We start from the raw sequence: 23,294 nt of genomic DNA, 5'->3' as shown, positions 1-23,294 counted from the left end.
TCCTCTCAAATTTTGAGCTTTTTTGAAAAGTAACTTCATGACAGAAATAAATGTTCCTATGATCAAGTGCAACAAATATGTGTTGTTTATTACAAAGAAACTTATAACTTGAATTTCTGTATATTTTCTGATTTCATAAAGATAAAAGTTAAATGAAAAATGTCAGACAGTTGCAGAAAATTATTAACTAAGTTATGGTTTGTGAAAGTCCAGCTTTAAATTCTGTTAAATTGGAGTTTCTTAGTGAATGATTCTTTCAGTGTTATATTTAGTAGAAACAAAAAAACAGTTTGAGTGTATTCCATTTTAGTATGTAGAATTTGAAATACTTCTTACTCAGCACATAATAAGGAGCTGAATGGTCGTGCAGTGGGTTTTATTTTCATTTGTTGTTTATTTATTTTACAAATATTTAATGACATTTATTTACATTGCCAAATAACTATGCTAGGTTCCTAGGAAGACAACTCCAGCCTTTATTCTATTTTTATAAAGTGTTATGAAAAAAGTAGCATTTTTGTTCAGTTTTTAGAGTTACTAGAAAATTTATGACAGATTGTGCTCATTAACCTTAGAACCATAAAGGGTGATGGGTTGATCTATTTGACTATGGTATAGTTATTGTTAACATAGTTTTTTCCAAATGACAGTCTGCTCTAAGTTTAGATGTTAATCACATCTTTTATTACTCTCTTTGGGAATTAACAAGTTAGAGAGGTTATAGCTTATAGATATTTTTAAGATTAGAATTATAGACTATTAATCTAATACTAAATAATGAGATTTCATCTTTTAATATTATTTTAAGTACAATTTTCTTGTTTCATAGTTGCAGGATGGGAATTCATTTTAGTAAAGTAGAATATGTTAAGAGGAAAATTGAAGGATGAATTATGGTTTACATTCCTGGAATTAGGAGGTTATGTCAAGTTGATTGGTTTTTAAGATACCCTGCAGATTAAAAAATTGTTCTTAGCTATTAGAAATGGATTGTTATTATTTCTAAATAAGGCTTTTAAAATTGACTAGAAATATAGGAAATGTTTCAAAAATGGACATTGTATTGAATATAGATACTTATTTCTTAAGTAGGTCATTCGAGAAAAAGATGCTCTAGGAATCACTCAGTTTATGATATAGTTAAACTATAATTTTACATAATAAAGTATCAGAAATTCTGGCTTTGCAAAGTGAACTTAACAGAAAGATTTTGAACAGTGATTCTGACTCTCACGTAATGGCTAAGGTTGGTATATAAAGGGAAGAAAGAGAAGCACTGGTGTCTCATTTTCTTCCCTCATAGCATAGTTCATAAACTTGCTGGATCAGTTCTGTGGCTCTCTTACCAAATGACCTTGGTAGCAACCTATTTTATATAAATATGATTTGAAGGTACTTTGCTAATAAAAACATTTCCTTTTCCCTGTATCCTGGTCTAAAACTTTGGTTTTGGAAATACAAACCACATTTTGTTTATTTTATATATTAGCATTTTATAGTTGTCATTAACAGTTATGTTAGGGGGAAAAGTACAGGACTTTATAATAGAATTTTGTAGATTTGATCTACTTGGTTAATTTGCTATTGCTTGTGAGCAGGATTTCAAGAAAATGCTTTGAATGATTTTGGTTTGCAGAAATGTTTTCCTATCAGAGGGAGCTGTCGTAGACTACACCCTGGAGCAGCCACCTTCTGACGTGATGTGCCTTTTTAAAGTGTTTATTTTATGGCATAATTTTTAATATAGCTAGGAAGGATTAATAAAGTTATCTAGAAAAGGGGATAGCTATAGTGATAGCTGTTGGCAGTTGAGGTTTAATTTTAATTCTGCCCCCCACTCCTCGCCAAAAACCAAAGCCAACTTAGTTCTGTACAATTCTTCTGTTCATAAAAGGTAGAGAAAAAATGCTAGTTCTCTCCCCTCCCCCCCATAAACCTTGAAGTTAAGCACATGTATCCTGGCAGAATAACTGCATGCAAGATGTCAATTTTGTAAAGTGATATATTTCAGACAGTGTACAAAATTTGATGGTGGGAAAAATAAGCTTTTATAAATGAAACATTTAAGAGACTTTTTATTATTTGCTTTCAGTTTAGTGTTGCCTTTTAGGTACACCATTTCAGTTTGGCAGCTACAATAAATGACTGAAGGAAATTGAAGATGATAATTCAACATTTCAAGATGCTTCTGCTGAAATGAATGTAGACCTATCCAGGTCTTCAATTTAAAGTTTATAGTAATACAGTTTTTTAAAGCCACAGGCCCAGGAGATGTTATGATTTGAATGAGATGATTAGAAGAAATAGAAAAGAATACTGTCAATTCCTTGTTACGTGGGTATTATCTATTGAGAGCCTATGTTGAAAACGTTAGTGTAAGAAGAATAGAGGCTTGTTATGTACAATTTACTGTAGTGTGTACAATTCATCTTGGGCCTTGTCCAAAGAGGTTTAGTTATTAAAATAGCAGGAGAGTTACTCTAACAAGGAATCACCTAACTTAGTGCTACAGCAATGGATTATCATAAACCATATTGTAATACATCTGGCTGATACTGTTTCATTTAGTGACCTTTGCTTTCTCTAATAACACATTCCATGACTTATTTAAAACAAAATCATTTACTACCTTATTTCTGATACTTTTCTATTATCTTCCCTTGAGAAAGAAATCATTATTAAAAATATGTATAATATTTGCTGGGTTTTATGTGTTTTGAAATTTTTGAGTTTTAACACTTGTGATTTTTTACTACAAGTGACCTTAGATTAGAGGTCCTTGGGTATATGGTATTATGCAATTTTGCCAAGGCATAATTCTAGTTACTGCTAAACACCATGCAGAAGGCATTACTCAGCTAATGATGTAGGCTAACTAACCTCTCAGCAGCCACAGTTTCTTCCCTCACTGGCAGTCTCATACATTTATTCACTTATTCGTTTCACAAATATTTATTGAGCCCCTTCCATGTGCCAGATTCTATTATAGGCATGGGAAATTCAGTGGTTGTCCAGACAGTATGTAGTGATTGGAAGATGTCAAACTTTATTATGTACAAAATGGCTGCTATGGGTTGAATTGTGTTCTCACCAAAAACATATGTTGAAGTCCTAACTTTCAGTACCTTGTAACTCAGAAATAGGGTGGTTGTCGATGTAGATAGTGAAGATGAAGTCATTAGACTAGGTCCTAATCCAATATGACAGGGTCCTTATAAAAGGGAAATTTTCACACAGACATGCATAGGGAGAACATCAGATGCAGGTGAAGGTAGAGATCAGGGTGATGATTGTAGAAGTCCAGGAACACCAAAGACTGCCTGCAAACCACCAGAAGCTGAGTGAGAGGCACAGAACACATTTCTCTCTCACAGCTCTTGGAAGGAACAAACCTGGCCCGGGCTTGTAGTCTCCAGAGTGGAGACCATATGTTTCCATTGTATAAGCCACCCAAGTTGTGGTATGTGTTATGGCAGCCCTAGCAAATGAATACAATGGCTGTTCGATGAGGAATTAGAAAGATTAATAATTTGGATATGTATGTTTATATAAGAAAACTTTATGACATAAGTTGAAAGTGTAATTCTGAAGAAAACCAGGAACCTGTATAAATTTATCCAGGAATATTTTTGAATTTGGGTAAAGATCTCAGGACTTAGACTTTGAAATGTCAACTGTCTGTTATACTCATTCTGAGGCCAAAATTTTCAGACTTTCTAGCAGACATTGTCAGTTACGATTGAATGTGCCATCCTTTAAACTTGGTTTGAAGAAACTCATTTCCCTGAAGGAAAGAAAATGCTGTCAGGTTTCCATGGAGAGAATATTTTCACCAAGCCTATTATTATCATGTGCTGTGTGGTCTTTTCCCAATATAATGCAGCAGTCAGGTTTAAGTAATGAAAATAAATACTTAAAACATCTTACCCAAGTTGTGCTTATCCAAGAGCACAAACCACTTAAGAAATCTCATATTGAATTCAGCTTGATAGAGGATTTTTTTTTAAGCTCTTATTTTTTTTCTCCCCAAAGTCTAAACTGTATAATGTGCTATTCAGTTTTCTTTCTTTAAAGGTAGGTATTAGAGAACCCAGGTTTTATTCTTAGTGATTTGGGCCCAGTTTAATATTGTTAAATAATTTAAATGCTGCTTATTCATTTTCAGCTTTTAGAATCAACCAGTAGATTAAACATGGGAGACAACAATGTAAACAAAACCAACATCGACAATGTAAAAGTAAAAGAATACAGAATAGAAGTACATTTGAAATGGGGAGAATAGAGCGTTCTTATATGAGGAGAAATCCAGATGCCAAACAACACTGATGGATGAATATGGTTTTAAGTTTATTTTAGTTTTAAAGCTCTATTATTATTATTTTTAAATTCTTACATTGCAAACTGGAAGGAGCAAGGGGGACTAGGATAAATTAAATCCTTATTTTTAGGATGAGGAGTCCAGTAAGTTCCAATGAAAATTAGCAGTGTAGATACACATTCTGAAGGTAGTCATCAGAATTAAAGACAGATGATTTGAAAGTGGTATTACCTCATTGGAACAGAGGTAAAGAGGGACCACAGCTTTATTGATCTTTCTGGTACATGGTTTGGTAAAAAGTGAAAAAGTTGTGCTAATGAGCAAAAAAGTGAGAAAGTTGTACTGATGAGTAAAACATTTGTTCAAAGAAGCAGCATGACAATTGGATAACTCAGTAAATGCTAGTTATTTTGTTTTTGAAAAAAATTAGGTTTTTTTTAGATTTTTTAAAAATGTTTACTTATTTTTGAGAGAGGCACACAGAGGATGAATGGGGGAGGTTCAGAGAGAGAGGGAGACACAGAATCCAAAGCAGGCTCCAGGCTCTGAGCTGTCAGCACAGAGCCTGATGTGGGGCTCAAACCCATGAATTGAGTTCATGACCTGAGCTGAAGTCGGCCGCTCAATCGACTGGATCACCCAGGAGTTCCCCAAATTTTTACTTTTTGAAATGTTAGGCAATAAGTACTTCAGTGAAATAAGAATGCTTAAGTGTGCATGCTTTTATTTGTCTTAAAAAACCCTCAAGCACCTGTGTATAAAAATGTAAGTATTAAGTAAGTTTCCTACATTTGAGCCCAGTTTAATTTTCATTTTAGACAAGTTGCATTCCAGATATAGCTAAAAAATAGGAATTTTTATTTTTAAGTGTCTTTCTCATCTGCCTTCCATGTTCTTTCAGAACTTTTTTGTTTTAAATTTTGAGCGTGAGAGAGAGCAGGGTGGGGAAAGAGAGGGAGAGAGAGAGAATCCCAAGCAGGCTTCATGCTGTCAGTGCGGAGCCTGAGGTTGGGATTGATCTCATGAACCACGAGATCATGACCTGAGCTGAATCCAAGAGTTGGGCGCCCAACCGACTGTGCCACCCAGGTGCCCCTCTTTCGGAACTTCTAAATATTATTCAAGATAAAGTTAAATGCCACAACAATAGGGTTATATGTAAGTGATAGTGTGATCTTTGCTTGAATGTTTTAATAATGCTGAGTTGGAGGAGGGATTTTCTTGTATCTAATTTTCATTTTAAAAACTTCATAAGAAATGCTCATATCTTTTTCAAGATCATTTTTCATATTGTAGTCTAGATATATGGAAATTGTTCAGTAGCCAAAGTTTTACATTTCAGAAATAAAGCAAAATGTAAAATCTTTTTAGGATTTGTCCTAACAACAATTAAAATTAGGGTTTAAGGAATTGAAAATTGCTAGATTTTATCTACCAGTTTTAAAAGTTGTAGGAAACAAAGAATAACTTAATAGAGGCTTTCTTAAGGCTTTCTTATTGATGCTATTTAATTTTACTTTAACACAAGTTACCTAGCTATATTGCCTAAATACATAACAGTGTAAATAACCTGTAACTAAATTTCATTCTCTCACTTATCTAGGCATTTACCATAATTTAAAATAATTTAAATATATAACATTGAAAAGAAATGCTAAAAACAGCTTTTGGAAATAGTGTTAATGTATATTTTAATCCTCTTAAGGGAAGTACTATGTACAGCTTAATACACGTTCTTAGACTATAACTTGATAATCTTAATTCTTGTGTACTGACTTGAAATTTATAGAAACATTGAAATAGTCATCTTAAGGTATAATTATTTATGATGCATTGTTGCCTGTACTCCTCTCTCCCCTATATGTAATCTTAAAGAAATTAATTAGTAAACTTTATTTTCTAGAGCAGTTTTAGGTTCACAGTGGGAAGTACAGAGAGTTCTCACACCCCCCATCCCCCCAACATCCATAACCTCCAACACTTGACATCCCCCACTAGAATGGTACATTTGTTACAACTTATGAACCTACACAGACACATTATCATCACCAGAGTCCATCATTTACATTAGGGTTCATTCTGGGTGTGGTACATTCTATGGGTTTGGACAAAGGTGTAATGACCTGTATCTATCATTACAGCTTCATACAGAATAGTTTCATTGTCCTAAAAATTCTCTCTGTACCACCTGTTCATTCCTCCCTCCCCAGAATCCCTGGCAACCACTGATTTTCCTGTCACCATAGTTTGTCTTTTCCAGAATGTCATAGTTGGAATCAGGCAGTATGTAGCTTTTCATATTGGCTTCTTTTAATAGTAATACACATTAAATTTCCTTCATGTCTTTAGGGCTTGATAGCTCATTTGTTTTTAGCGCTGAATAATATTCCATTATCTGGATGTACCACAGTTTATCCATACACCTGTTGAAGGACATCATGGGTGCTTCCAAGTTTTAGCAATTATGAATAAATATCCATTTGTGGATTTTTGTGTGCACGTATGTTTTCATTTCCTTTGGTTTAGTAAAGACCAATATGTGAAATTGCTAGGTTATATGATAAAAATATGTTTAGTTTTGTGAGAAATTGTCATCTATTTTCCAAAGTAGGTGTATCGTTTTGCATTTCCACCAGCAGTGAATATGAATTCCTGTTGTTCCACATCCTCACCAGCAGTTGTAATTTATTGGGGATGTTGGCAGTGTTGTAATTTACTTTTAAAGCTTTTATTTATAGATTTCGCCATACGTTTTTTAATTGGTTCAAAGAAAATTAAGTGAGAGATGTAGAAAATCTTAAAAGTTCTTAATGATAAAATTGGGATGGAGCTAGAATCTGCATTCTGAAAACTGCCAACTAGAATATTTCATTCAGGATGAGACTTGGGCTTTATTTTATTTTTTAAGTTTATTTCTTGTCTCTTTTTTCTTTTCTTTTTTTTTTTTTGAGAGTATACAAATGCAGAAGGAGAGAGAGAGAGAGAGAGAGAGAGAGAGAGAGAGAGAGAGAGAGAGAGAGAGAGAGGGAGAGAGAGAATCCCAAGCAGGCTCCACACTTAGCCCATAGCCAGCCAGAGCCAGAGCAGAGCCTAGTGCAAATAAAAATTCAGTTGCTTAACTGATTGAACCCCCAGGCACCCCTTGGGCTTTAATTTAAAATGCATCTTAAAACTCCTTAAATTTCATGATACATTGGAGAATATTTTTATTATATTCAAATTTTTATAAGTCAAAGTATTAAAATCCTTTAAAAAGATAGATTTTGTTAGAGGTAAATAAAAATGCTTATTAATGTGTTAGTTGAAGTTATTAGGGCTTTTTTAAAAAAGTATATTTTTTGAGAGAGAGAGAGGTGGGGAGGGGCAGAGAGTGGGAGAGAGGATATGAAATAGGCTCTGTGCTGAGCGGAAGTTGGGCTCGAACTCACGAACTGTGAGATAATGACCTGAGCTGAAATTGGATTCTTAACCAACGGAATCACCCAGGCCCCCCTGCCCCCTAATGTTTATTTAAGGGCTTTGTTTTTAATGCTATCTTTACCAATTGTTTTAAATATTGCCCTTATCAAAATAAACTGAATACTGCATTGTCATTTTCATGGCTGGAAATCAGGCTCAGTGTTCACTATTTTTTGTTCTAGTATCTGTAATTAAAGCATAGCTTATTCAATTTAAAAAATGACTAAGTGGGGTATCATCTGAGTGTCTCGGTTAGGCACCCGGCTCTTGATTTTGGCTCAAGTCAGGATCTGTGGGTCTGTGAGCTCAAGCCCCACCTCCAGTGCGGCACTGACAATGTAGAGCCGGCTCAGGATTCTCTCTCCCTCTCTCTGCCCCTCCCCCACGCATGGGCACATGCATGCAAGCCTTCTCAAAATAAATAAAAACAAATGAATACAAATAGATAAAAAGATTCTCCAATCATCCCTTTCTGAGTAGTAATTGTTCTGTGTGTGCGTATAATTGTCATGCACTGTCCATGTGTGAAAGTCTGCATTTATAGCAGCTAACACGTCCTTACCCGGAATGATCCAGGCTTTTTGTTACTGCATTTGGGACCCATGCAGGCCAACTGAGATGAGAATTTAGTATGTTTTTTTCTTACAAGGTTACTGAGGCTCTGAGAGGTTAGGCCTTGCCCAAGGTTACACAATTATAGTCGCCCCCACTTAGCTGGGATTTCGCTTTGGCCCTTTTCCTTACCCAGGGTCAACCGCGGTGGGGAAAGCAGCCGGATCTCCGTCTGACCAATCACAGAAGGTCAGTAGTATACTCACGCTGCGTCCGAAGGCCATATTGTTTCCTCACTTTACCGCGCGTGGGCATTTTGTCCTCTCTGGGCACAAGAGCGGCGAGTGTAATGTGTTTTGAGAGCGAGAGAGAGACCATGTTCATGTAACTTTCATTATAGTATATTGTTATAATTGTTCTATCATTAGTGTTGCTAATCTCTTACCCTGCCGAATTTATACACAGAACTTTATCAGAGATACGTATATCTGTCGCTTGTCTCCGCGGTGTGGGCAACCACTGGCGGCCTGGAGCGTAACCCCCTGCAGACCCCGCCGGCGGTCTGCACCGTAACTATTGCAGGGAGGCTAGGATAGGGGTCCAGTGGGCACTTTCACCACGGTGTTCGCCCGCCGCTTTATTACCTGTGGAGGAACGTCATGCAGAGGAGGCATGGAGGAGAGGACGTGCCTCAGTCATGGATGCTGTTGGCTGATTGGTCAAACTTGCAGTGAATTTTCAAACACTGTAGCTAGTTTCAGTTTTGGTTTTATGTGGTATCTGTTAAATTTGCACAAGTTTTAAGCATGATTTGGAGCTGTAACCCATTTCTGACAGTGTTGTCAGTGATGGGAAAACCATCCTGAAAATTTTTAACTTTTTAAAAAATGTAAGCTCTGCGCTTGAGGCCCCAAGATAGAGTTGAATGTGCTTCTGACTGAGCCAGCCAGGTACCCCACTCCCCCTGAATTTTTGATCAGGCCTCACAATGTGTCCTACCGCTCAGACCATCATAAATTTTTGTTAATGTTTTATTTATTTTTGATACAGAGAGAGACAGAGCATGAGAGGGGGAGGGGCAGAGAGAAAAGGAGACACAGAATCTGAAGTAGGCTCTAGGCTCCGAGCCAGCTGTCAGCATAGAGCCTGTCGCAGGGCTCGAACCTACGAACGTGAGATCTGACCTGAGCCGAAGCTGGAGGCTTAACCGACTGAGCCACCCAGGCGCCCTGGCTTAGACCATCATAAAACCAGTCAAGAAGCCTACTATTGATACAGCTGGCATATTCCTCAAAGATAATTGTTTCCTTAAATTAATAGATTTAACTTATTGATTCCCCACTCCTGGCCATTTACATTAACACGTTCTTTATAGAAATTAAAGAGAAGTCTCTCCCCTCCCCCACCAGGAAAGAACTAACACTTAAATATTTTCTTGCAGCCTATTATCCATTTACATTTAGCTGCAAATAGTTTTTGCATTGGGTTTTTAATCACTTTTTTATTACAAGAATTTTAATGAAACAGTTTAAAGTTGTAGTTGGTTAAAAAAAGATATAATTGGTCGAGGTCAACAGGTGTTTATTGAGTGCCTACTATATGCTGATGCTGAACCAGCCCGACACTGTGAAGAGTGAAAGGCAGTACCCCCGCTATTGCTTGAATTTACAACCTAGGGGAGGTTTTTCCTCAATATTTGTGCAACATAAAGGAACTCTTATTAATTTTTAACTTTTATCTGTTTTTAATTTAAGTGTATTTATTTATTTGAGAGAGAGGGAGTGAGCAGGGGAGAGGCAGAGAGAGAGAGAGAGAGAGAGAGAGAGAGAGAGAGAGAGAGAGAGAGAGAGAGAATCCTAAGCATTCTCTGCACTGTCAGTACTCAGCTGGATGCAAATTTGAACCCATGAATGGTGAGATCATGGCCTGAGCTGAAGCCAAGAGTTGGACGCTTATTGCCACCGAGGCAGCCTAAGAAACCCTTTATTATGTAACTACTCAAAATTTATCACTTTTAATAATTTGGATTTTCATGCTTTGGGTAAAGATGTGCCTATGTCTCTTCCGTGTTAGATTTGTCATCATTGTCTTTACTGATCTGAACCACTGGGTGGCAGCAAAAGAACACAGAAGATTTTAATTTTGCTTTTGTGTACACAAAAATGAAGTGAAAGCTATTTTTTGGATTTCATGGGTGATGGCGAGAAAAATACAGTGATTAAAACTTGACATGTAACTGAAGCAGATGAGACCCAACACATCTCATCACTAAATATGATGTTACTATAGGTAAAAAATTCAATTTATGCTTTATAGTTATCAAAACCATATTGTAAAATTCTTTCAGTTTCTTTTAGTCACAAAAATATCTTTCAAGATTCCTATGCAGTTACTTTTCTATTTATAAAGGTGAAGAGAAAAACCCAAGCCAGATACTAAGAAAAACTTGTTTAGTAAGAAATGTGAACAGAGATTTTGAATGTCAAGCAACAATGGAAAGGAGTCATTTTCTTGACAGTCTGTTTTAAAGAGCTTCTTGGGAAAAAAACCAGTTGAGTTTGTAGTTCTTGTTCGTAGACAAGAGTTTGTTTTAACTTTTCTTTTTAAAAATCGCTTAGCAAGGAGATATTACATAATGTGAGTCTCTTTGAAGATTTTGTCCATTTCTATAAAGTTACAAATGGCTTAGCTACAAGCTGAGTATGCCTACATATGCTAGACAGCCCCAACTAAAAATGTGAAATGGTCATGAAGCAGTGACAAGGTAACAAACATTTGTTTTATTTTTTGTACAAATATTTGCAATCTGTTTAGGTGAAAATATAGCTTCCCCTTTCTTTCAATAGTTAAAACATAATACTTTAAAAGAATCTTGTCTGTTGAATTTTAGACAAAAATATATTTAGCTTATATGAAAGCTTCTAATTGAGTTATGCAGAATATTAAGTGCAGAAAGAAAAGTTTACTTTTGTCCAGTGAGCTATGTTTTGAGGAAGCCAGGGTATCATTCTGGAGCTTATTGTCAGAGGGTTATGGACAAACAGTGTTTATGTTTCTTCCTGTTGAGCTTGGGACCTTCCAGTTGTGCTTGGAGACTGATCCCTTCTTCATTTTATTTCTTGTTGGCTACATTACCATTGCCTTTTGATGTATGTATGATACACATCAGTGAACCTTATGTTATTTGACCCTTAGTGGAAATTAAGTTTAGGAAAAATAGGGAAGGAACCCCCCCTCCTCCACTTCCATAATAAGTATATGGCCACCAGAGTCTCAATGTTCACTTTTCTTTAGCAGTACTCAAATGAGATGTCCCTGCAGTATTTATATGTACTGAAACCCCAGTTTGAAACTATAGCTGATAACTCTCCTGGGCTTGGATTCTGGCCATCAGTGTCTGCTGTAAATCCAGAACAAGGACAGAGAAATAATTATTTTCACTATTTCCTCCTCTTGGAGCAGTTTTTGGTGGGGAGTCGGGGATGGGGATGGGGAAGGGAAAGCATTTGTTATTGTCCCAGTGCAAGATAGATTCATGTGAGATGTATTTAGTTTCTTCTTTAGAAACTATGTAGAGTCACTATGATGAGAGTCATTTGCTGTTTCTAGTAGTCCACAGTATTAGAGGGCCCAAGGGTTATAAATCCTCTTGGGAAATTTCTGGGAAAGAAAATTCTACACACTTCCTCAGTAAATAACACTTGTAAATTTTTTCTTATGCCTATCATCTGGTCATGTGATTTTCACTTATTTGTATTGGCTGTCAATGCATTAAGAGCAATTATGAATATAATGAAACAAAGTTTGTTTTGAAAGTAAATGATAAAACTAAAGGTTGAACTAAAGTAAATATAATTTGTAGTTGTCTTTACAGACTATAGAGACCTGTATTTCAGGTTTCAAGATTTGTTTTGTTTCAGACTTACTATTTGTATGACTATTTTAAATTTTGTGGAATTTGATGTCCAGTGTTCTTAAAATATGTCTTGAGGTAAACATCTCAGTAGGATATTTTTAGTATGAATTGTAGAACATCGTAAAGAATATTGTAACACAGCTTCAATTTCTTGATTCTTTCAGTGACAGTTGACTGAATGAATCACTGAAATTATGCATATGCTTCTCCATCTATAAAGTGGGTACAGTCATGCCTATTTTTTCTTATCAGCTATCCAAATTCAAATGAAAAGGATTCAGGTTTTTGGAAGAAATGCTATTAAAATGTTAATATTTGTAGTACTAAAATTAATGATGATGTTTTACAACAAAACTGGACAGATTTGATGGAAAGTTTCTCTTCTAGTTCTCTATTTTCTTTGTCCCAAATAAGGTTTCTAAATTAGTAGTTGAAGAGGTCATCTTGGGAAGTCAGGGCTCTCAGACTTTGCCCTTGCAAGGTTCTTTGCTTGAAACCTGACCCTGGAGTCTTAGGTACTCTGGAGATGTGAGGTTTTGCTAGGTTGTTTGAGAATATGGCCCAATCCTTCCGGGAGTCAGGCAGTGAAAACTTTCTAACAAAGGAAAGGGCATTTTGTTATATGAGAAAGTGTCAGTCCTTTTTTAATTCATATGGAGAAAGAAGGTCACACCACAGGTGTAGGTTCTCTCTGTATTTGTTGCAAATGAAAATCCTTCCTCTTCACTTCAGAGGAATGTCCGGAGCAATGACTCTTAGCTCTGACTTTGGGTTGCCGTCATTCTTGAAGCTTTAAAAAAAAAAATTCCCCATACTCAGGCCCCACCCTAGACTAACAAATCAGACTTTCTGGGCATGGGGCCCAGGCTTTAGTGTTGTTTGAAACTCCTCAGGATGTATAATGACCATGCAAGGTTCAGAAGCACTGGTCTAGAGACCGTAGTGGAGAGTAGCACCTTTGCAAATGTCTTAAGCAAGAGGGCAGTCTTCAACTTTCATTACTTTGTTTTTGCTTCTTTTTTAATGTTTTATTTATTTGTTAGAGAGTGGGAGCAAAAGATGGGGAGGGGTGGGGGGTGGAGAGAGAGACAGAGAGAGGGAGAGGATCCTAAGCAGCGCAGAGCCTGACATGGGGGCTCCATTACATGAACCATGTGATCATGACCTGAGCTGAAATTAAGAGTCAGATGCATAACTGACTGAACCACTCAGGCACCCATGTTGTTTTATTATTTTACTTTCCTAAAGCAAACCTATAATCTGAAGACACAAAAAACCCCCATATAATAAAGATGTGCTCAAAGCCAACAAATCTTGTCAGTTAACCATGGTCCTTTCTGGGACACTTCTAACTTGGCTGTGCCACTGTGAGGGATGGGGTGAGTGTTTCCATCTTATGTTCACTAGCCCATTAAAAGGAGCTTAAAAACGAACATAGAATTCATCTGAGCCTTCTCAGATACTGCTGAAGTCCTTAGATATTGACACAAGATGAAGGAAATATTTTATTCAACTTGAACATGAACCCACTCAGTAATGGCCACAGGTTTTAATAAATTGGTGGTTTTTCTATTCTGAGATGATTAAAAAGAGAAAGAAAGGAAAATAAACTCCAACTCAAAACAGTCAAATAATGATGTTAAATCATTTGTACATACACACAAACAAAAATCTAGGCTCTCTGTTTCATTATGTGGATCTGGATAGATGGAGATTCTGGACTGGAGTTGGCCCTGGCCAGCTGGGACCTTAAACATTTCTTTTATCCTCACTTAACTTCAGTTTCCTTATTTATAAAAGGGGGTTGCATCTGTGATTCTGGTAAGCCAGAGATCTTTTTTTGTTACTTCTACAATCTTTATCTACTTCTCAAATCAACTCTGCTTTAGAGATTCAGAGTTCCAATTAGCTATAGACTTGCTTTAGAAAAAATTCCAACCACAGGTGATAATTTTTGCTGGGTGAGTAGACAGGAATGTTGATGTCATTTACTACCAATTGCATTTGTCCCTTTTTATGAGGAAGATAATGCAGCCATTGGATTAAATTTCCAGGCTGTCTTAGAAAGACACATTACACAAAGAACTGGGAAATATTCTTTTTACTGATTATGTTACAGACACTAATGTTTAATATGACCTATAAATCAGTACATGAGCAAGAGTCTGACATACTTTAAAAAAGAACCCAGCAATTTACTTACATATTTGATATATAGTTGGTACTCAACAAATGTTTGTTAAATGGTGAGTGAATCTGAAAGGTTGAAAAGCAATGTTTCAAATGCTGATTTGAAGAGGTTCTAAAAAAAAGTCAGTGTGTGGTTATCAGTATGTTTTGATTTGGATTTTCTTAAATGGTTAAAATTTGAGTATAGTAAAATTGGGCAGACATGATGGGGAAAAAGTGATTAAAAAAACATTTTTAATGTTTATTTCTGAGGGAAGGAGGGATGGCGTTGAGAGTGAGGGTGGGGAGACAATGAGTGGGGGAGGGGCAGAGAGAGGGAGATACAGAATCAGAAGCAGGCTCCAGGCTCTGGAGCTGTCAGCACAGAGCCTGATTGATGTGGGGCTCAACTCACAAACTGTGAAATCATAACCTGAGCTGAAGTCAGGTGCTTAACCAACTGAACCACCCAGGTGCCCCAGAAGTGGCATTTTTAAATCAGTGTTTGGGCTTATATCTTATATAGTCATCTTGAAAACTTTACAAAGGTTACAGCGAGCTTTGGAATATCTTTAACCCCTTTTATTAAAACTGTAATCTCAATGAGCAACTCCAAGGTTGTTTTTCCTATGGAGTGTACATCTAGTTATTTCTGTGGTGATATCAACTATGATAAACTGGTGGCTATGAGACACAGTTTTAATAAGATTTTAAAGAAAATGGAAGTCATATTAATATTCTAATATAACCATTTGTTTGCTAATACTTTTAAAAGACATTATTTTGCTCAAGTGAGAATTTGGTTACTTTAGATTAAATAAGTATAAATTGAAGAAATGGGAATAGGAGGAATTAGAAAGCTTTTTGTTTTCTTAGCCCTTCCTATTTAAGATTAAAAAGAAGAGGAAATTATGTTTAAGTGTCTTCTGTTTTAATAATGGTGGACAGAGTCATTTGGACTGGCCTGCTGAGTCCAACTTGAAAAGCTGGACCAAAATCAGCAAACAAACAGACAAAAACTGTGTTAAGATCCCAGAAAGTGAACTAAATAAATAGCAATGAATTCCAATGCCAGGATCTAGAGATAGGGCAAGACTCAGAGGGTGGTCTTAGAGCTGAGTCTGCTTTTCTTGCATTTCTTGGAGATAGGAGGCTGAGACGTCAAGTGGCCATGCAATAGTTTTGATGTGTTCTGAAGCTAATGTAGCAGCAATAAGAAAGAGTTCTAGTGCCTCCTTGCCCCCCCCCCCCCCCCCCCCCCCCCCCCCCCCCCCCGGCTTTGATTTGGAATTCCAAAGGATTTCACTCTAGGAGCAGAGAAAGGTGAATGGGAAGTTGATCCAGGGTGCTAGTATTCTTAGCACCCAGTGAAGAAAATATAAATGCCTTCTGGAGAAACAATATCATTATCCAATGCCTCAGATTACTTCTGAAAGGAATTTTGCAAAAACAATATTTTGGGCATAAGAAAAAGTATACATATAGACAGGAGACATGAATGAAAGCCAACAGAAACAACAGTGTGGAAATAGACTCACAAGGGTGCCAGATGTTAGAATTTTCAGATATTGAATTCAAAATAAACATACCTACTTTGGTGAAGGTGGTAAAGGACAAGATGGAGAAATTTGGCAGATGTGGAAACTATAAGAAAAAAGACCAAATAGAACCAAAACCAAATAGAAAATCTATTTGGTTTCTATTTTAGAGCAGAAAATTTAATGATAAAATTGGAAGATCTAAGTAGTTGAGTGTGATAGCAGATTGACACAGCTGATGAGAGAATTAGTGAGCTGCCTGATGGATTAAAGACAATCTCCAGAGTGAAATTTGTAGAAACCAGAAGAATGGAAAATGAGAAGAGAGGATAGAAGAAGATATGGAAGATGAAGTAAAAAACTCTAACTTATGTGTAATTATAGTTCCATAAAGAGGGAAGAAAGAGAATGGAGTAGAAGCAAATCTTAATTAACTAGATATAAGAATTTTCTATAGCTGATGAAATTCATCAACCCATAAAAAACTGCCTACAAATCTGAAACAAGGTAATATAAAGCAAGGCACATTCTAGTAATATTACTGAAACCAAAGGTAAAAAAAGAAAGAAACCCAGGTTAAAAAAGATAGATTGCCTTCAAAGAAGCAACAATTGAACTGGCAACTGATAGAAAATGATGGAAACTGGAAGACAATGGAATCATATTTTAAAGTGTTGAAAAAGGGCCATTACCAATCTAGAAATCTAAGCCTGTTGAAAAGATAATCCCGGAATCAAGATAAAGGCATTTTAGGCAAGAACTAAATTTAGAGAATTTGTCAGCAGATTCATACAAAAAGAAATTCTAAAAGGTTTTCTTTAGACAGAAGAAAATTCAGATGTAAGTTTGGGAAGAATGAAGATCCACCCTCCCAAAAGAAAGTATATTGGTAATTCTAAAGCAATGTTAATTGGGCAAACAGTAGTAAAACTGTCTTATGGGATTTTAAATAAATAAATAAAACCTTGTAAAACACATGACAGAATGGCACCAATCTTGTTAAGGGGAGATACATGGCATTAAAGCATTCTAGGTATTTTGTCCATCAAAGGGTAAAAGCAGTAATGAGTCTTAGATTTTTGTAAGTCAAGGGATGAAGCTTTCTATGTAGAGTCACCACTAAAAGAGTATATAACTTCTGAACTAAGGGGCAAGAAGTTGGAATAATAAAAATTACTAAAAAAAAAAAATCAAATCTGAAAGGTAGGAAAAAAGAAAACAAGAACCACAGAATGAGCAGGACAAGTAAAGAGTACTTACTATGATAGTAGATTTAATCTAAAACAATTAGTCATTACATCAAATACAAATGGACTAAAATTATCAACTCTATGAAAATTTCAGGAGATCTGTCTCAAATATAAGGGTACCGAAAAATTAAAAGTAAAAGGATGATAGGGGCCCCTGGGTGGCTCAGTTGGTTAAACCTCCGACTTCGGCTCAGGTCAGATCTAACGTTCGTGGGTTCGAGCCTGGTGTCAGGCTCTGTGCTGACAGCTAGCTCAGAGCCTGGAGCCTGCTTCCAGTTCGGTGACTCCTTCTCTCTCTGCCCCTCCCCCTCTCATGCTCTGTCTCTCTCTGTATCAAAAATAAACAAAAACATAAAAAAAAAAGTAAAAGGATGATAAAGTTTTGATGTACCAGAAAGATATAACAATTCTCATTTTGTATATAATAGCATAGTATCAAATACATAAAGTTAAAATTGATAGAAACTAAATGTAGTAGAAAAACTGACTCTCTTAGTTATTGATGTTAATATACCATTAACATAGAATAAACAGAAAAATTACAAAGGTATGGAAATTTTGAGTAACATAATTAATAAACAACCTAATCAGTATGTAGAATACTGCACTGAATATCTGTAGAATTCTTTACAAACCCACATGCAGGATTTAAAAAAAATGGACCATAGACCATAAAGCAAATTTTGGTAAATTCTCTGGTCACAACATAAACTTGAAAGGTAACTAGATGATTAACTGGAGAAAGATTACTAGAAATTTCCCATATATTTGAAAATTAAGGATTATGCTTCTAAATGATCTGTGAGCCAAAGAAGAAATCATACTAAAAATTAGAAAATATTCTGAATTGAATGAAGATATGATGTAATGTATGGAATGTAGCTAACATAATACATAGAAGGAAACATATCCTTAACAGGTTCATATTAAAAAAGAAGAAAATCTGAGCCACTAATCTGAACTTTTACCCCAAGGAGCTGGAAAAAAGAGCAAATTATATCCAGAGACGAAGGGGGAAAAAAGAGGTAATGAAGAGTAGAAATCTATGAAATAGGAAACAAAGGTACAATAGAGAAAATCAGTGAAGCCAAATATTAATAAAATTAACAAAACCTTTAGCAGTAAGACCAAGGAAACAATAGAAAAGGTACAGATAACTGGTGCTAGGAATGGAAATGGGGGCATTGCCATAGATCATTTCAGTAGATGCAAAATAAGCATTTGATGAAATTCAGTATTCATTCAGGATAAAATCTGTGGGTAAACTAGGGATAGTTGGGAACATCCTCAGTCTGATAAGGGTAGTTACTAAAATCCCGCTGCAAACACTACACTTTCCCTTTGAGTTTGGGGAAAAAGGTAAGGAAGAAGTAAAGGGTGTAAGGACTGAAAAATAAGAAAACTGCCTTTATTTGAAGATGACAGGATTATACACTTAGAAAATTTAAAAGAATCTACAAATAAATTATTTAACCTCATAAATCATGTAAATTTTTTAATTTTTAGGAATAAATGCAAAAAGCTTGGTACAAGTCCTGTTATGGACTGCATGTTTGTGTCCCCACCTCCGCCCCTCCCCCCCATTTATATTAAAATCCTAGCACCTGTCCCTCTCTTCTCCCACCCTCTGCGGCTGTATTTGGAGATAGGGCCTCTAAGGAAATAATTAAAGTTAAATGAAGTCATATGGGTGGAGCCCTGATCCAATAGGATTAGTGTTCCTTAACCAGAAGAGACTTGTGATTTTTTTTTTTTGTTGGCAGAGCATGAATGGGGGAGGGGCAGAGAGAGAGGGAGACTCAGAATCCAAAGCAGGCTCCAGGCTCTGAGCTGTCAGCACGTAGCCCAACACAGGGCTCAAACCTGAACCTACGAACCCTGAGATCATGACCTGAGCCGAAGTCGGACACTTAACCGACTGAGCCACCCAGGCGCCCCCAGAGAGCTCTCTTGCTGCTTGCTGTCTCTGCTCTTTCTCAGAGGAGAGGCTATGTAAGGACAAAGTGTTTGTCTGCAAGCCAGGAAGAGAGTCTCACCAAGAACTGAGTTGACTACACCTTGATCTTGGACTTCTCACCTCCAGAACTGTGAAAACATAAATTTCTGTTTTTAAGCCACCTGGTCTGTGATATTTCTTTATGGCAGCCCCAGCTGCATAATAACAGCTTCTCTTCAGGAAACTATAAAAAATCACTGAGAGCCATTAGGGTAGACTTAAATAAATGGAGAAGTATAGCAGTTCATGGTTTGGAAGATAATAATTCTCTTCAGAGTGATCTACAAAAGTACTTCTCAAACTTTACTGTGCACACAAATTATCAAGGGACATTGTTCAATGAGATTTCTGATTGAGGAGGTCTGGCATGGGGCTGAGATTCAGCATTTCTAACAAGCTGGCAGGTGATGCTGATGCTGAACCACGCTGACTACCAAAGAAATCCCATTCAGTGTCCGAGCAGTCTCCTGCTCTTCTTCTCCATACTATCAGCTAATGAAATAACTTCTGCAGTCATCAGTGTATGGTCTGCTTCATTTCCTCTATTACCCCCTCTTCCTCCTGCAGTGGATTATTTTGAAGTAAAATTAGACATTGTGTCATATCATCTGTAAATACTTAGGAGTCTTTTTAAACTATAACCATCATATAGTTACCATAGGTTAAAAAAAGTGATGCTATGTCTCAAAATCATCAAATATATACAAAATTTTCAAATCTCTTCTTGTTTTTTTTTAGAATTTATCAAGAAATTGATGTACAGTTTCTCTTTTCCTCCATGAGGTGGTTTAATATGTTCCTCTAAAAGAGTAATCGATCTAGATGAGGCTTGATGAGATTGGGTTTTGACTTTATTTTTTTGTAAGAACACTTAATAGATGGTGGTGTATGTACTTCCCATGGCACCCTGGAGAAGACACATGATACCTGTTTCTATTTTCATATTAAGATTGATCAGTTGTTCACCTAGTGGTTTTAGCAGCCATTGGTGGTAATTTCCCACATATATTATTTCATTAGGGGTTGCAGATTGTGATATTCTGATTTTATTATTTTTCATTTATTTATTAAGTGGAACTCTTTTCCTAAAGAGAAATATTCTCTTATCAACTATTGTTACCTTGATGTTTAGTTTGTACAGAAAGGCAGAACAAATACTTTATTGCTTTCCTTTGTCAGCCATTAAATAATGAATTGATTCTCTAGAATTTTCTTTTTTTATGTTTATTTTTATTATTATCTGTGAATACAATTTATTGTCAAATTGGCTAACATAGTGTGTGTAAAGTGTGCTCTTGGTTTTTGGGATAGATTCCTGTGGTTCATCACTTACATACAACACCCAGTGCTCATCCCAACAAGTGCCCTCCTCAATACCCATCACCCATTTTCCCCTCTCCCCCATCACCACCATCACCCTCAGATTGTTCTCTATTTAAGAGCCTAATTTATGGTTTGCCTCCCTCCCTCTCAGTAACTATTTTTCTCCCTTCCCCCATGGTCTTCTGTTAAGTTCCTCAGGATCTACATATGAATGAAAACATATGATATCTGTCTTTCTTTGACTGACTTATTTCACTCAGGTGAACTTCTAGATCCATCATGTTACTGTTAATGGCATGATTTCATTCCTTCTCATTGCCAAGTAGGATTCCATTGCATGTATAAAACACATCTTCTTTATCCATTCATCAGTTGTTGGAAAGTTAGGCTCTTTCCATAATTTGGCTATTGTTGAAAGTGCTGCTATAAACATTGGGGTACGTGTCCCCCTGTGCGTCAGCACTCATGTATCCTTTGGGTAAATCTTTAGCAGTGCTATTGTTGGGTTGTAGGGTAGTTCTATTTTTAATTTTTTGAGGAACCTCCACATTGTTTTCCAGAGTGGCTGCACCAGTTTGCGTTCCCACCAACAGTGCAAGAGGGTTCCCATTTCTCCACATCTGTGCCAGCATCTGTTGTTTCCTGAGTTGTTCATTTTAGCCACTCTGACCAGTGTCAGGTGGTATCTCAATGTGGTTTTGATTTGTATTTCCCTGATGATGAGTGACATTGACCATCCTTTCTGTGTCTGTTTACCCTCTGGATATCACCTTTGGAAAAGTATCTATTCATGTCTTCTGCCCATTTTTTCACTGGATTATTTGTTTTTCAGGTGTTGAGTTTGATAAGTTCTTTATAGAGTTTGAATATTAACCCTTTATCCAATACACTATTTGCAAATGTCTTTTCCCATTCTGCTGGTTGTCTTTTAGTTTTGTTGTTGTTTCCTTTGCAGTGCAGAAGCTTCTTTATCTTGCTGAGGTCCCAATAGTTCGTTTTTGCTTTTAATTCCCCTGCCTTTGGAGATGTGTCAAGCAAGAAACTGCTGTGGCTGAAGTCAGAGAGGTTGTTGCCTGCTTTTGATGGTTACCTGTCTCACCTTTAGGTCTTTCATTCATTTTGAGGTTATTTTTGTGTATGGTGTAAGAAAGTAGTCTAGTTACATTTTTTTGCATGTTGTTGTTCAGGTCTCCTAGCACCATTTGCTAAAGAAGACTGTCTTTTTTCCATTGGATATTCTTTCCTGCTTTGTCAAAGATTAGTTGGCCATACATTTGTGGGTCTGATTCTGGGTCCTCTATTCTATTCCATTGGTCTATGTGTCTGTTTTTGTGCCAATACCATATTTTCTTGATGATTGATGGCTTTGTAGTAGAGGCTAAAGTCTGGGATTGTGATGCCAAGTTTGTCTGATATAAGTATGGCCACTCCAGCTTACACTTGAGTTCCAGTAGCATGGTAGATGGTTCTCCATCCCCTCACTTTCAATCTGAAGATGTCCTCAGGTCTAAGATGGGCCTTTTGTAGACAGCAAATAGATGGGTCTTGTGTTTCTTTTATCCATTCTGATACCCTATGTCTTTTGATTGGATCATTTAGTCCATTTACTTTCAGTGTTATTATTGAAAGATATGGATTTAGAGTCATTGTGTTATCTGTAGGTTTTATGCTTGTAGTGATATCTCTGGTCCTTTGTGGTCTTTGCAACATTCCACTCAGAGTTCCCCTTAGGATCTCTTGTAGGTGATGAATTCCTTCAGTTTTTGTTTGGGACCTTCTATTTTGAATGACAGGCTTGCTGGATAAAGGATTATTGACTGCATATTTTTCCTATTCAGCACGTTGACTATTTCCTGCCACTCCTTTCTGGCCTGCCAAGTTTCAGTGCACAGGTCTCCTACTACTCCTATGTGTCTACCTTTGTAGGGTAAGGCCTCTTTGTCCCTAGCTGCTTTCATAATTCTCTCTTTATCATTGTATTTTCCCAGTTTTACTATGATATGTCTTGCAGAAGATTGATTCAAGTTACATCTGAAGGGAGTTCTTTGTGCTCCTGGATTTCAATATCCGTTTCTTTCCCCGGATTGGGGAAGTACTCAGTTCTTTTGTTAAGTACAACTTCTGCCCCTTTCTCTCTTCTTCTGGAACTTCTATGATATGGATATTATTCCATTTCATCAAATCACTTAGTTCTCTAATTCTCCCCTTGTGGTCCAGAATTTTTTAAATCTCTTTTTCTCAGCTTTACCTTTTTTCATAGTTTTATCTTCTATTTCACCTGTTCTCCCCTCTGTCTCTTCAATCCTCACTATTAACACCTCTAGTTTATTTTGTACCTCATTTACAGTATTTTTAAATTCATCATGACTACCTTTTAGTTCCTTGATTTCTGCAGCAATAGATTCTCTGCTGTCTTCTATGCTTTTTTTTCAATCCCAGTGATTAATCTTATGGCTATTATTGTAAATTCTTGTTCAGTTATATTGTTTATATCTGTTTTGATCATTTCTTTAGTTGTCATTTCTTTCTGGAACTTCTTTTGTGGAGAATTCTTCTGTTTTCTAACTTTGGCTAGTTTTCTGTCCCTTATGTGTTTTAAAAGCTTGTTATGTGCCTTGCACCTGCGAGCACTATCATATGAAAGAGGGGTCATACACTATCCAGGGCCTGGCCCTTCAGGAGGTATTTTTTGGAGTGTTGTGACTTTGGTTACTTTATCTCCCTACTGGTAGTAAAGGTTTGGATCCTACACCAGGTGTGCTTTGATTTGTTT

The sequence above is a fragment of the Suricata suricatta genome, chromosome 4 (genome assembly GCF_006229205.1).
Source record: "Suricata suricatta isolate VVHF042 chromosome 4, meerkat_22Aug2017_6uvM2_HiC, whole genome shotgun sequence".
Lineage (NCBI taxonomy): Eukaryota > Metazoa > Chordata > Mammalia > Carnivora > Herpestidae > Suricata > Suricata suricatta.
The sequence above is the reverse complement of the archived record's forward strand: the minus strand, read 5'-3'. Positions refer to the sequence as shown.